Raw genomic sequence first — 13019 nt, 5'->3', positions numbered from 1 at the left:
CATGTGGCTATCTAGATAAGTCTTAAAACATTCCCAGTGTGTCCACCTCCACCACCTTGCCCGGCAGCACATTCCAAGCCCCCACCACCCTCTCTCGTGTAAAATACATCCTTCTGATATCCGTGTTAAACCTCCCCCCCGCCCCCCCTCACCTTGAACCTATGACCCCTCGTGAACGTCACCACCGACCTGGAAAAAAGCTTCCCACTGTTCACCCTATCTATGCCTTTCATAATTTTATACACCTCTATTAGGTCACCCCTCATCCTCCATCTTTCCAGTGAGAACAACCCCAGTTTACCCAATCTCTCCTCATAACTAAGCCCTTCCATACCAGGCACCATCCTGGTAAACCTCCTCTGTACTCTCTCCAAAGCCTCCTCGTCCTTCTGGTAGTGTGGCAACCAGAACTGGGCGCAGTATTCCAAATGCGGCCGAACCAACGTTCTATACAACTGCAACATCAGACCCCAACTTTTATACTCTATGCCCCGTCCTATAAAAGCAAGCATGCCATATGGCTTATTCACTACCTTCTCCACCTGTGACGTCACCTTCAAGGATCTGTGGACCTGCACACCCAGGTCCCTCTGCGTATCTACACCCTTTATGGTTCTGCCATTTATCGTATAGCTCCCCCCTACGTTAGTTCTACCAAAATGCATCACTTCGCATTTATCTGGATTGAACTCCATCTGCCATTTCTTTGCCCAAATTTCCAGCCTATCTATATCCTTCTGTAGCCTCTGACAATGTTCCTCACTATTTGCAAGTCCCGCCATTTTCGTGTCGTCCGCAAACTTACTGATCACCCCAGTTACACCTTCTTCCAGATCGTTTATATAAATCACAAACAGCAGAGGTCCCAAAACAGAGCCCTGCGGAACACCACTAGTCACAGGCATACAGCCAGAAAAAGACCCTTCCACTACCACCCTCTGTCTTCTGTGACCAAGCCATTTCTCCACCCATCTAGCCACCTCCTCCTTTATCTCATGAGATCCAACCTTTTGCACCAACCTACCATGACAGACTTCGTCACACGCTTTACTAAAGTCCATATAGACGACATCCACAGCCCTTCCCTCGTCAACCATTCTAGTCACTTCTTCAAAAAACTCCACCAGGTTAGTGATGCATGACCTCCCTCTCACAAAACCATGCTGACTATTGTTAGAGTTTATTCCTTTCTAAATGCGCATACATCCTATCTCTAAGAATCCTCTCCAACAACTTCTCTACAACAGACATCAGTCAAGTTCACCGGCCTATAATTACCCGGGTTATCCTTCCTACCCTTCTTAAATAACAGGACCACATTAGCTATCCTCCAATCCTCTGGGACCTCGCCGGTGTCCAGTGACGAGACAAAGATTTGCGTCAGAGGCCCAGCGATTTCATCTCTCGTCTCCCTGAGCAGCCTTGGATAGATTCCATCAGGCCCTGGGGATTTGTCAGTCTTTATATTCCCTAAAAAACCTAACACTTCCTCCCTTGTAATGGAGATTTTCGCTAACGGGTCAACACTCCCCTCCGAGACACTCCCAGTCAACACATCCCTCGCCTTTGTGAATACCGACGCAAAGTATTCATTTAGGATCTCCCCTACTTCTTTGGGCTCTAAGCATAATTCCCCACTTTTGTCCCCGAGAGGTCTGATTTTTTTCCCTGACAACCCTTTTGTTCCTATTTATTTTTGTATTTTTATTCCAATTCAATCAAATCAAGTCCAATTCAGAGTCTCAACAAGTTGAGACATTTCCGATCCAAGCTGACAAGACAGGGCCTTCACACCTGTCTTGGGCTTGATCTTCATAAGCCAACTGATTGGAGGAGGGGGAGGTTTCCTCCTCCAAGGCTTGATCTCATTTGCATCTTAGCCAAAAGGCTGAGATGGCACTTTTAAAAATTGCTTCATATGAAAATGAAGCTTAAATGTAACCTAATGGCCTCAACCAAGTGCAGCATCCTCTTCATACTACACTTGAGCTTAGCCAAAAGGCCGAGAAGCGATAACATATGAATAAAATGCCTTTTTTTCCCTGGATGATTAAGAGGAGCACAAAGTAAACCTACAATTTCTCCTCAAATTAAAAAGGTATGGGGACACATATTTAAACATAAAATGGATACATTGCAATTTTTAAAAAAAATAGTTTGAAAATTTTACATGCCTATGAAGAGACTCAGAGCTCAGGTTGCAGGGAGTTGGGGAATTAGATACCTTTGCTCTTAAACAAGTGGGATTTTCTTTAAAGTTGATTTATTAGTGTCACAAGTAGGCTAACTGCAATGAAGTTACTGTGAAAATCCCATAGTCGCCACACTCCGGCACCTGTGCGGGTACACGGAGGGTAAATTTAGCATGGCCAATGCACCTAACCTGTCAGTCCATGACGGACTGAATAAGGTGGAGGGGTTTCACCAACAGTCTCCAGCTCCGGGCTAAATAACGTGGTGCCCTATGCTGCTAGATCAGATCTTACAAGGCGCCGTGACGGACGGGGGGACGGGCCAGCAACAACAACCTCCCCCCCATCCAAATGAGGCTCGCAACCAGAATAGGAATGTTAATACTTCCGAGAAAGCAACATTTAGTTACTTCCCATTCCATCCTCAATTCACTCGGATACATTTAGTAACAATGTGCTCCGAACATTGTGTCACTCAGCGCGAGCGCTCCCCCCACGACAAGCCTACTACACATGCGCAGTAGCCGGCTTCGTTGTCTTCTGGGGGTAGGACAGCAGCGGCGGCGCGCGCGCGCGCGCACAGTCACACAGAATAACCAGGAGATGTTGCTAACGTTTCCGCCTTTCACTCCTGAATTGCAACAATGTTTCTTCTTGAGGGGTGGGGGGAACTAACTAACTCTCTCACTCACTCAGACACAGACAGACCTGTGCTCACTCCGGCGCCTCCACCATGTGTGTCCACGTTAGGCTACAGCAGCCTCCCAGCTCTTTACTGAGCTCCCCCCGGCAGCTGCGGCCAATCACTTCGCTCCCTCAGCCTGGGCGCCAAGGGGAGGATTCCGCGCGGTCCACACGCCCCTGCCCCCCGCTCCCACCCTGTCTTCAAGTGGTCCACTCTCTCCATCTCCCACCTTGGCTTTAAGGGAATGCTGTTTGACTCCGAATCGCTTGTCATTGCGAGAGTCATGTGGCAAACACTGCTGGTTGTCAACAATTATCAAACGAATCGAGGTGAGAGAGAGACCCCGAGTATGCTTTAATACAGTTTGGAGAGAGTCTCTCCACTTTCAAGAGGGTTGGACGCTGATTTTTGTAGCAGTAAGACTTACAGTCCATCTGCTTTTTTTCCTGCTGAGGCAACAATGGAAACATTCTCATACCTACCTCTATAAAATTAACACAGTATTCCCCAGATGTCGCCTCGAGGACTTCCAATCTGGCATCAATTAGTTTCTAGTCCAACAGAAACGAAGCAAGCTTTGCATCCAATTCTGAGGAGTAAACTAGGGCAAGTTAAATGTATTTAATTGGGAGAACACCGGGAAGGGGGGGAAGGGAGCTGGTGATAATACTCAATATAATTAGATTTAAAGTATTTATGGAAAGGGACTATAATCCAAAAGTGAAAAATACCCAAGAGGAAAAGAGCCGATTTCAATGGTTTGTGAAGGGATCAAGCTCAGGTGGAGTGGAAGCAAAGGATGATCAAGAGCAAGCTGTCAATGCAGAAATAGTTTAGGTACAAGCCAAACATACTCCCATAAGAAGAAAAATGGGACACCCAAAGTTAGTGTCCTGGAAGAAGAAACGAATGAGTATTAAATAAGAAACTAATGTTAAGTAGAGAATAGTAAGAAGTCTCACAACACCAGGTTAAAGTCCAACAGGTTTACATGGTATCACGAGCTTTCAGAGCGCTGCTCCTTCAGGTGAGTGGAGAGGTGGGTTCACAAACACGGCATATATAGACAGAGACACAATAGCAACATCTTGCAGAATAGATAAGGAGGAACCAGTGGATGTGGTGTGTTTGGATTTTCAGAAGGCTTTCAATAAGGTCGCACACAGGTGGTTAGTAAGCAAAATTGGAGCTCATGGGATTGGGGGCAGTGTACTAGCATGGATTGAGGATTGGTTAATGGGCAGAAAATAGCAAATAGGAATAAACGGGTCATTTTCAGGTTGACAGGCTGCAACCAGTGGGATATAACATGGATCAGTGCTTGGGTCCCAACTATTCACGGTCAATTCAATGATTTGGCTGTGGGGACCAAATTTAATATTTCCAATTTTGCCGATAACACAAACTTGCTGGGAATGAGGGTTATGACGAGGGTACAAAGAGATTTCAAGGAGATTTAGACAGGCTGTGAAAGGGCAAGAACATGGTAGATGGAATATAGTGTGGGAAAATGTGAAGTTATCCACTTTGGTAGAAAAACAGAAATAGAGTATTTCTTAAATTCTGAGTGATAATGAGGTATTTATGTCCAAGAGGGGCTTGGGTGTTTTTGCTCATGAAACACTGAAAGCTAACACGCAGGTGCAACAAGAAGTTTTTAATTAATTTATTCATTCATGGAATGTGAGCATTGCTGGCCAGAGCAGTATTTATTGCCCATCTGTAATTGACCTTGAGAAGGTAGTGGTGAGCTGCCTTCTTGAATTGCTGGAGTCTATACGTGAAAGGAACACCCACAGTGCTGTTAGGAAGTGAGTTCCAGGATTTTGACCGAGCAACAATAAAAGAACAGTAATACAGTTTCAAGTCATGATGTTGTTTGACTTGGTGGGGAACTTGCAAGTGATGGTGCTACCCTTGTCATTCAAGGTGGTAGAAGTTGTGAGTTTGGAAAGTGTTGTCAAAGGCAAAAGTGTGTTGGCCTTTATTGAAAGAGAACTTGTGTACCGGAGTAAAGCTGCAGTTGTAGAAGGCCTTGGTAAGACCGCAACTGGAGTATTGAGTACAGTTTGGTCTCCTGACCTACAGAAGGATATACTTAAAATAGAAGGAATGCGGGGAAGGTTTACCAGACTGATTCCTGGGATTGCAGGATTGTCCTATGAGGAGAATTTGAGGAGACGGGCTCTGTATTCTCAGGTTTAGAAGAACGAAAGGTGACCTCATTGGAGCATACAATGAGGTTCAACAGGGTTGATGCAGGAAGTATGTTTATCCCTGGCTGGAGGGGGTCTAGAAACAGAGGATGTAATCACAAAATAATGGGCAGGCCATCTGGACTGAGATGAGGAGGAATTTCTTCGCACAGCGGGTGGTGAAACTTTGGTATTCTGTACCCCAGAGAGCTATGGAAGCTCAGTTGTTGAGTATGTTCAAGACCAAGATTGATGGATTTCTAGAAATTAAAGATGTCAAGGGATATGGGAAAAGTGCCAGAAAATGACATTGAAGTAGAAGGTCAGCATGATCTCGTTGAATGGGGGAGCAGGCCTGAGGGGCTGAATGGCCTACTCCTGCTCCTATTTCCTTTGCTCCATTGTGACACAGAGTCAAAGAGCAATACAGCATAGCAACAGGCCCTTTGGCCCAACCGATCCATGCCATCATGGTGCCCTCCCAGCCAGTCCCAATTGCCTGTGTTTGGCCCATATCCCTCTAATCCTTTCCCATGCGTGTACTTACCCAAATGCTTTTTAAACGTTGCTTTGTACCAGCCTCGACCAGTTTTTTTGTCAGTTCATTCCATATATGTAGACCCTCTGTGTGAAGAAGTTGCCCCTCAAGTCCCTTTTAAATCTTCCTCCTCTCACCTTAAACCTATGCCCTCTAGTTTTCAATTCCCCTTCCCTGGGAAAAAGACTATGTTTGCTCATCTTATCTATGCTCCTCATGATTTTATACACCTCAGTCAGGTCACCCCATCATTCTCCTACGTTCCAAGGAATAAAGTCCTAACTTGGCCAACCGGCAACATCCTCCTAAATCTTCTTTGCACTCTTCCCAGTTTATCAATATCTTTCCTATAACAGGGTGACCAAAACTGTAGACAATACTCCAAGTGCGGCCTCATCAATGACTTTTACAACTGTAACATAATGTCCCAACTCCTATACTCAATGTCCTGACTGATAAAGGCCAGTGTGCTAAACACCACCTTCACCACCCTGTCTACCTGTGACACTGCTTTCAATGAACTATGTACTTGTACTCCTAGGTCCCTCTGTTTCTCAACACTCCCCAGGACCCTATCATTCACTGTATAAGTCCTACCTTGGTTTGACCTTCCAAAATGCAACACCTCACACTTATCTGTATTGAAATCCATTTGCCAATCCTCGGCTCACTTCCCTAACTGACCAAGATTCCCCTGTAATTTTTGATAGCCTTCTTCACTATCAACGATACCTCCTAATTAAGTATCATCTGCAAACTTATTAACCATGCCTTGTATATTCATATCCAAATCATTTATATAAATAATGAATAACAAGGGTCCCAATACCCTTGATGCACACCACTAGCCACAGGCTGCCAGTCTGAGAAACAACTTTCAGCCATCACCTACTGCTTCCTACCATTGAGCCAATTTTGAATCCAATTAGCTAACTCTCTCTGGATCCCATGCGACCTAACCTTTCAGACTAGCCTGTCATGCAGGACCTTCTCAAAGGCCTTGCTGAAGTCCATATAGACAACATCTACTGCCCTACCCTCATCCATCCTCTTGGTTACCTCTTTGGAAAACTCTAAAAGATTCATTAGAAATTACTTCCCACGCATAAAGCCGTGCTGACTATCCCTAATCAAACTTTGACTATCCAAATGTTGGTAGATCCTGTCCCTCAGAGTCCCCTCCAGTAACTTATCCATCACTGATGTCAGGCTCACCGTCCTGTAAATTCCTGGCTTGTCTTTGCTACCCTTCCTAAGCAACGGAACAACATTAGCCACCCTCCAGTTAACCGGAACTTTGCCAGTGGAAAGAGATAAAGCATATCCAATTCACTGCTGGCCAGACTTCCATATTCTAACCTTTGTAAACTCAAGGTCACCATGCTCTTACTCGCATCAAATCTAACCCCTCTTTCACCTCTGTTCAGTGAGCTATATTGGCTCCCAGTCAATCAACACCACAATTTTAAAATTCTTATCTTTATTTTAAAGTCGCTACATAGTCTTGCCTCTTCCTATCTCTGTAATCTCCTCCAACCTTCTTAAATATTTGCATTTCTTTAAAGCCAGCCTCATGCATTCCTGATTTTAATCACCACTGTTGATGGCTGTGCCTTCGCCATAAACTCTGGAATTCCCTCGCTAAACCTTTCTACCTCTCTGTTCTCCTTAAGAAGCTCCTTAAAACCTGCCCTTTGACCAGGCATTTGGCCATTTGCCCTAATATCACTGCATGTACTTTAGTGTCATATTTTGGTTTTTAACACTCCTGTGAAATGCCATATGATGTTTTATCATGTTAAAGGCACTATATATAAATACAAGTTATTGTCAGATGCATCCCACATTGCTGACGGAAGCTCAGGTGGAGATAGAAGCCCTGACAGGTCTTTCAGTCCTGTGGGAGGGATAAACTTGGTGTGACTATTGGTCAATCATCACATTCTAACAACAATGGTGGGAAGACTATTGGATACCGCCACAGTATTTCACAGGAGTGTTATCAAAAAATATTGACCTTATATATTGTCGGACATGAGGGTGGAATGGGCAAAGGAGACTGAAGACAGGAATGGGTTAATGAACTTTGTAACACTTAAGATGTGTGCAAAGCATTGAAACCCGAACTTTGTATTACTTAGAGATTTGTGAGAAGCATTGTAGAGCTTGTTTTTCTGTATCCAAACAGATAAGAGAAGCAACTGCTGTGTACAAGCTCATGATTTTTCACAGCTAATTGTGTTCAGGAATGTGGCTAACCCAGCTAGTAGAAGCTGGGCTAGAATCCATTTGGTGTTCTTTTATATTATGTACTTTGCTGTTTAACATGGTGGAGCTTATATGCATGCCTTCTGTGATCGTATAATGATAGATAGATTCACATATAGTTATTATATACTATTCATCCTTGCCGATATAAATTGTTATATAGGCCCCCGTATTTCAGTCTAACTTGTTTGTGCAAACTCATAATCTAAACAAACCACAGGTGTCCACATAGAGGCGACAAAACAGACAGCCTTGAGATGGCCACGATTACACGGACTACACGAAGGACGGAATCGCTGAGGCAGCAATAATCGTGAGAAAATGCGGACGTGACCAGGGGCGAAAATATATGTATAAATACTTGTTCTTAACCTGTATTCGGCGAGAAGTCTGGAGACCGTGTTAGGAATCGGACTTCTCCCACAAGCTTGTGAAAATAAACCACTGTACTTTGACTCACGACTAGTCTCAGAGGTATTATTTACCTACAACAGAGACAAGTTGACAGAGATGGTCGGTAATGGAGGAAAGAAACTAGGCATTATACACTTCCAGGATGCTCCTGTTTTAGTGAATGGTTTTGGCAGAACAGAACAAGGCCTTCTTGGAATCCAGACAGATTTGGTAATTGATGACTAAACCAGTTGTATGCCGGATATGTTCAAGTGTGTGTCCCTTAGATTTGAGTGAGTGAAGATACGAGGAGAGACACTTGATAATTTGAAAATGCTGTTGTAAAGTGACTTCAGATCCTGACATTAGCGAGGAGATTAAAGAGCTTATTATGGCCATTATGTAATTTTAACCATATGGGATATAATTTTAAAAGCAACATCTGTACATTTACCAGACTGTACAGTGCTCTAAGCAAGTATTTCCACTCAAATAGATTAAAACGCCCTTTCAGCAAACTGCTGGATGTGAATTATTCATTATTTTCCTGTGTTGTCATCCTCTGATTTTCAAAATGCTCATGGAAATCTCTAATTTGAGGAATCTTAGAATCTTTATGGCCTTGATATGCTATTAATATATACGTGCATTTTTTGACCTTCTGTGATTGTCAAATTGTTTTTCAGTTCTCAAATCTGAGGGATTGGGGGCAATGGGAAGGAGGTAAATTGGGGCTTGCAAGGAGAACAGGATGGTCAAAAAGAAGGGCCATACAGCCAGTTGAGGTGCTTCATGTGATAATCTAAACAGAAATTGGAGTGTAGATTGCTAGAAGTGGAGAGTGATGGTGCCCCAGTAGTTGCCAAGTGCCTGAATCAGAACTGCTTCTGGTGTACAGTAACCAGTTACTACGGACCAGAAGCAGATCTATGATTTGCTTTTAGAAAACGGCAGAGATGCAAACAAGTGCTGAGATCATCCCATAATGACCTCTTCTGGCTATCTAAGGTTGCACCAGTTAAAGTGAAATTTCTGTGGCACCTCCTGATTGCTGCATCTCTGAGGCAGTTGGTTATTTGAGACACAGAATTCCAACATGACTGAAGGAAAGACAGGGTGGGCCAGTTGATGCTTGGGCGGCATGGGTGGCACAGTGGTTAGCACTGCTGCCTTCCAGGGACCCGGGTTCAATTCCAACCTTGGGTGGCTGCTTGTGTGGAGTTTGCACATTGTCCCCGTGTCTGTATGGGCTTCCTCTCAGTCCAGAGATGTGCAGGTTAAGTGGATTGGCTGTGGTAAGATTGCCTCTCAGTGTCCCAAGATGTGTAGGCTAAATGGATTAGCCATGGTAAATGTGTGGGGTTGCAGGAATGGGGTGGGGGAGAGGGCCTGGTGGGTGCAAATTCGATGGGCCGAGTGGCCTCTTTCTGCACTGTAGAGTTTCTACGACTCTATGATTGTCTCAGTCCTTTCCCCTGGTTTTTGAAACCAGTAGGGTTGAACTGTGCCATTTTCTTGAGGACTATTAGCTACAGATTTTTAGGGAAACGTGATGAGTGCATGAATGGGACTTGAATTGCCAAAGGAGGCTAAGCAAGAAAGATGTTTAAAAACCTCTGGCTTAAATGTTACAGCTGCAGAAAAATGTGGTTCTCTTTTCGTTTTGATCTCTATTTCTGTCTATGACCATCACCAGTGTATACAACTCTTAGTAATATCTAATCAAAGGTCAGGAACAATTGGATGACACAGTAGTTTTTAAAGCAGACTTCCACTTGATGACAAAATAGCTCAGATTAATGAGATAAAAGTCATAGAAACCATAGAACCATAGAAAATTACAGCTCAGAAACAGGCCTTTTGGCCCTTCTTGTCTGTGCCGAACCATTTTTCGCCTAGTCCCACTGACCTGCACTTGGACCATATCCCTCCACACCCCTCTCATCCATGAACCCGTCCAAGTTTTTCTTAAATGTTAAAAGTGACCCCGCATTTACCACTTTATCTGGTAGCTCATTCCACACTCCCACCACTCTCTGCGTGAAGAAGCCCCCCTAATATTCCCTTTAAACTTTTCTCCTTTCACCCTTAACCCATGCCCTCTGGTTTTTTTCTCCCCGAGCCTCAGCGGAAAAAGCCTGCTTGCATTCACTCTATCTATACCCATCAAAATCTTATACACCTCTATCAAATCTCCCCTCAATCTTCTACGCTCCAGGGAATAAAGTCCCAACCTATTCAATCTCTCTCTGTAACTCAGCTTCTCAAGTCCCGGCAACATCCTTGTGAACCTTCTCTGCACTCTTTCAATCTTATTTACATCCTTCCTGTAACTAGGTGACCAAAACTGTACACAATACTCCAAAATTCGGCCTCACCAATGCCTTATATAACCTTACCATAACACTCCAACTTTTATACTCGATACTCCGATTTATAAAGGCCAATGTACCAAAGGCACTCTTTACGACCTCATCTCCACCTGCTGGCTGCATGTTAAATGAGTTTGGACAGTAGACAGATCTGAAGCACAGAACTTACCCTAATAACAGCATTAGTTGTCAGTGCCATTCAGACAGAGGACTAAGGGTGACTGAATGTGATAAATAGGGAAAGTGTCATACAAGTGCAGTACAAGTGCTGTCTGGAGATGGAACTGAGACGCATTGTTGGCAGAGAGCAAATAACATTTCATCCATCTACCTGACCTGGGAGCATTTGTCACTGCCATTGGTAACTGAAATGAAAAACGTCCATTCCTAGTGCTAATCTTTCAACTTCATACAAAAAATAATAGAGGATTTGTCCTATCACTGATAATAAGCCAAGATACCAACTATTAAAAAATGCAGAGTTAATAGCTGTGCTGTAAGTATGTGCATTCACTGCTGCATAACTGTCTAAAGTCCCTTAAGCCCAAAATAGCCCCCAGATCATTTTAACCTTTCATGGGACGTGAGGGTCACTGGAAAAGCCGGCATTTGTTGCTCATCCCTAATCCACAGAATCTTTACGCTGTACAAGGAGGCCATTCAGCCCATCAAGTCTGTACTGGCTCTCTGAAAGAACATTCTCTTCCCACTCCCACGTAATCTTGCACATTCTCTTTTCAGATAACAATCCAGTTCCCTCTTGAATACCTCAATCAAACCTACCTCCACCACCCTCTCAGGAAGTTCCTTCCAGACTCCAGCCATCCTCTGGGTGAAAAATAAAATCCTTACATCTCTTTTTTGCCCTATATTTACCAATCAAGCAACTTACAGAACTCACGTGATGTTATTTTTAGATTTTAGTTGTAAACCCTTGGCTCGCTCTCTGAACTCCCACTGCATTATGGGTTCTCTCTCTCTCCAAATTCCTACTGCTTTATGATCTCTCTCTCTCCCTGAATTCCTCTGCTTTAGGCTTGCTCTGTCTCTAAACTCCTGCAGCTTTCTGAGTTCTCAGAGTTCCTGCTATTTTATGGTCTATTTTTCTCAAAGCTCCCACAGCTTTATGGACTCACTCTCTCTTTCTCTCTGAACTCCCACTGCTTCATGGGCTCTCTTTCTCTGTACATCTCTGCTGCTTTATAAGACCTGGCTGGCTGTAGAGATTTGCATTCTAATTAGTATTCTGTTACTTGATTTCTGTGTCTGTGCACTGTTGGAGAACAGATATCCACTCCATCTGACAAAGGAGCTGTGCTCCGAAAGCTTATGGTATTTGCTACCAAATAAACCTGTTGGACTTTAACCTGGTGTTGTGAGACTTCTTACTTTTTAAAAATACTTTTCCAATTCAATCAAATCAAATCCAATTCAGAGTCTCAACAAGTTGAGACATTTCAGATCCAGGCTGACAAGACAGGGCGAGCGACCAAACCACCCTGTCCTGGGCCTGATCTACATGAGCCAAGCTGATTGGAGAAGGGGGAGGTTCCTCCTCCAAGACTTGAGCTCATTTGCATCTTAGCCAAAAGGCCGAGATGCCGCTTTTAAAAATTGCTTCATATGAAACATATGAAGCTTCAATGTAACCTAATGACATCGACCAAGTGCGGCCGACCATGGGCTGCCGACCATACTACACTTGATCTTAGCCAAAAGGCCGAGAAGCGACTTCTTACTGTGCTTTACGAATTGCCTTTGAGAAGATGGTGGTGAGCCACCTTCTTGAACCACTGCAGTTCATCTGCTGTAGGTACACACACAGTACTGTTAGGAAGGGAGTTCCATGTTTTTGACCCAGTGGCAGTGAAGGAACAGTGATAAAATTCCAAGTCAGGATGCTGTATGATTTGGAGGGGAGCATTCTATTTGGACGGTGCTGTTGAAGGAGGCTTGGCGAGTTGCTTTACCCAATTGAGGTTCAATGTATATAACTATACCAGTAACAAGTTAATTTACATATATTTACACAATTGACAGACAGACTTGTAGACCTCTTCTATGGCTACTGATTAAACTCAGAGTACCAAATACGGGGTTTCTTTTTTAATTGATTGATTTTAACAGCAGATTAACTCATTTATTTAGCAAAGTGGATAAACACATGAGCATTATAATAGAGAGCTGAAATCCAAGGGCATGTAAGTAGTACCACAAAAGTATTCGGCATCCAGGATGGGAAAAAAATAACAGTTTTCAGAAATAGCATTCCTAATGCTTTGTGTTCTATCGGGATAAAAAAGGGAGAGGGTACAAAGAAGCGCCAAAGTAAAACTTATGTTCCATATTAAATCATAGCCTGCTGCGTACAAATAT

The 13019-nt window shown here is 43.7% G+C and overlaps 1 protein-coding gene across 9 annotated transcripts in view; it reads right to left on the bottom strand.

Moving 5' to 3' along the window:
• LOC144495127 (long-chain-fatty-acid--CoA ligase 1-like) overlaps positions 1-11571 on the bottom strand; it is a 190326-nt gene extending 178755 nt beyond the window's left edge. Inside the window, exon 1 of one of the 9 annotated variants that reach the window (XM_078215069.1) lies at positions 11427-11571. The gene's annotated coding sequence lies outside the window, so the exon portion shown is untranslated. Of the gene's footprint in view, positions 1-2884; positions 3023-11426 lie in introns of those variants that run through there. The other 8 variants (XM_078215065.1, XM_078215066.1, XM_078215068.1 and 5 more) reach the window with 8 other exon arrangements.
• Between the last annotated feature and the right edge of the window lie 1448 nt (positions 11572-13019).

The sequence above is a fragment of the Mustelus asterias genome, chromosome 6 (genome assembly GCF_964213995.1).
Source record: "Mustelus asterias chromosome 6, sMusAst1.hap1.1, whole genome shotgun sequence".
Classification (NCBI taxonomy): Eukaryota; Metazoa; Chordata; class Chondrichthyes; order Carcharhiniformes; family Triakidae; genus Mustelus; species Mustelus asterias.
Note: the sequence above shows the minus strand (reverse complement) of the source record. Positions and strands in the feature narration are given on the sequence as shown.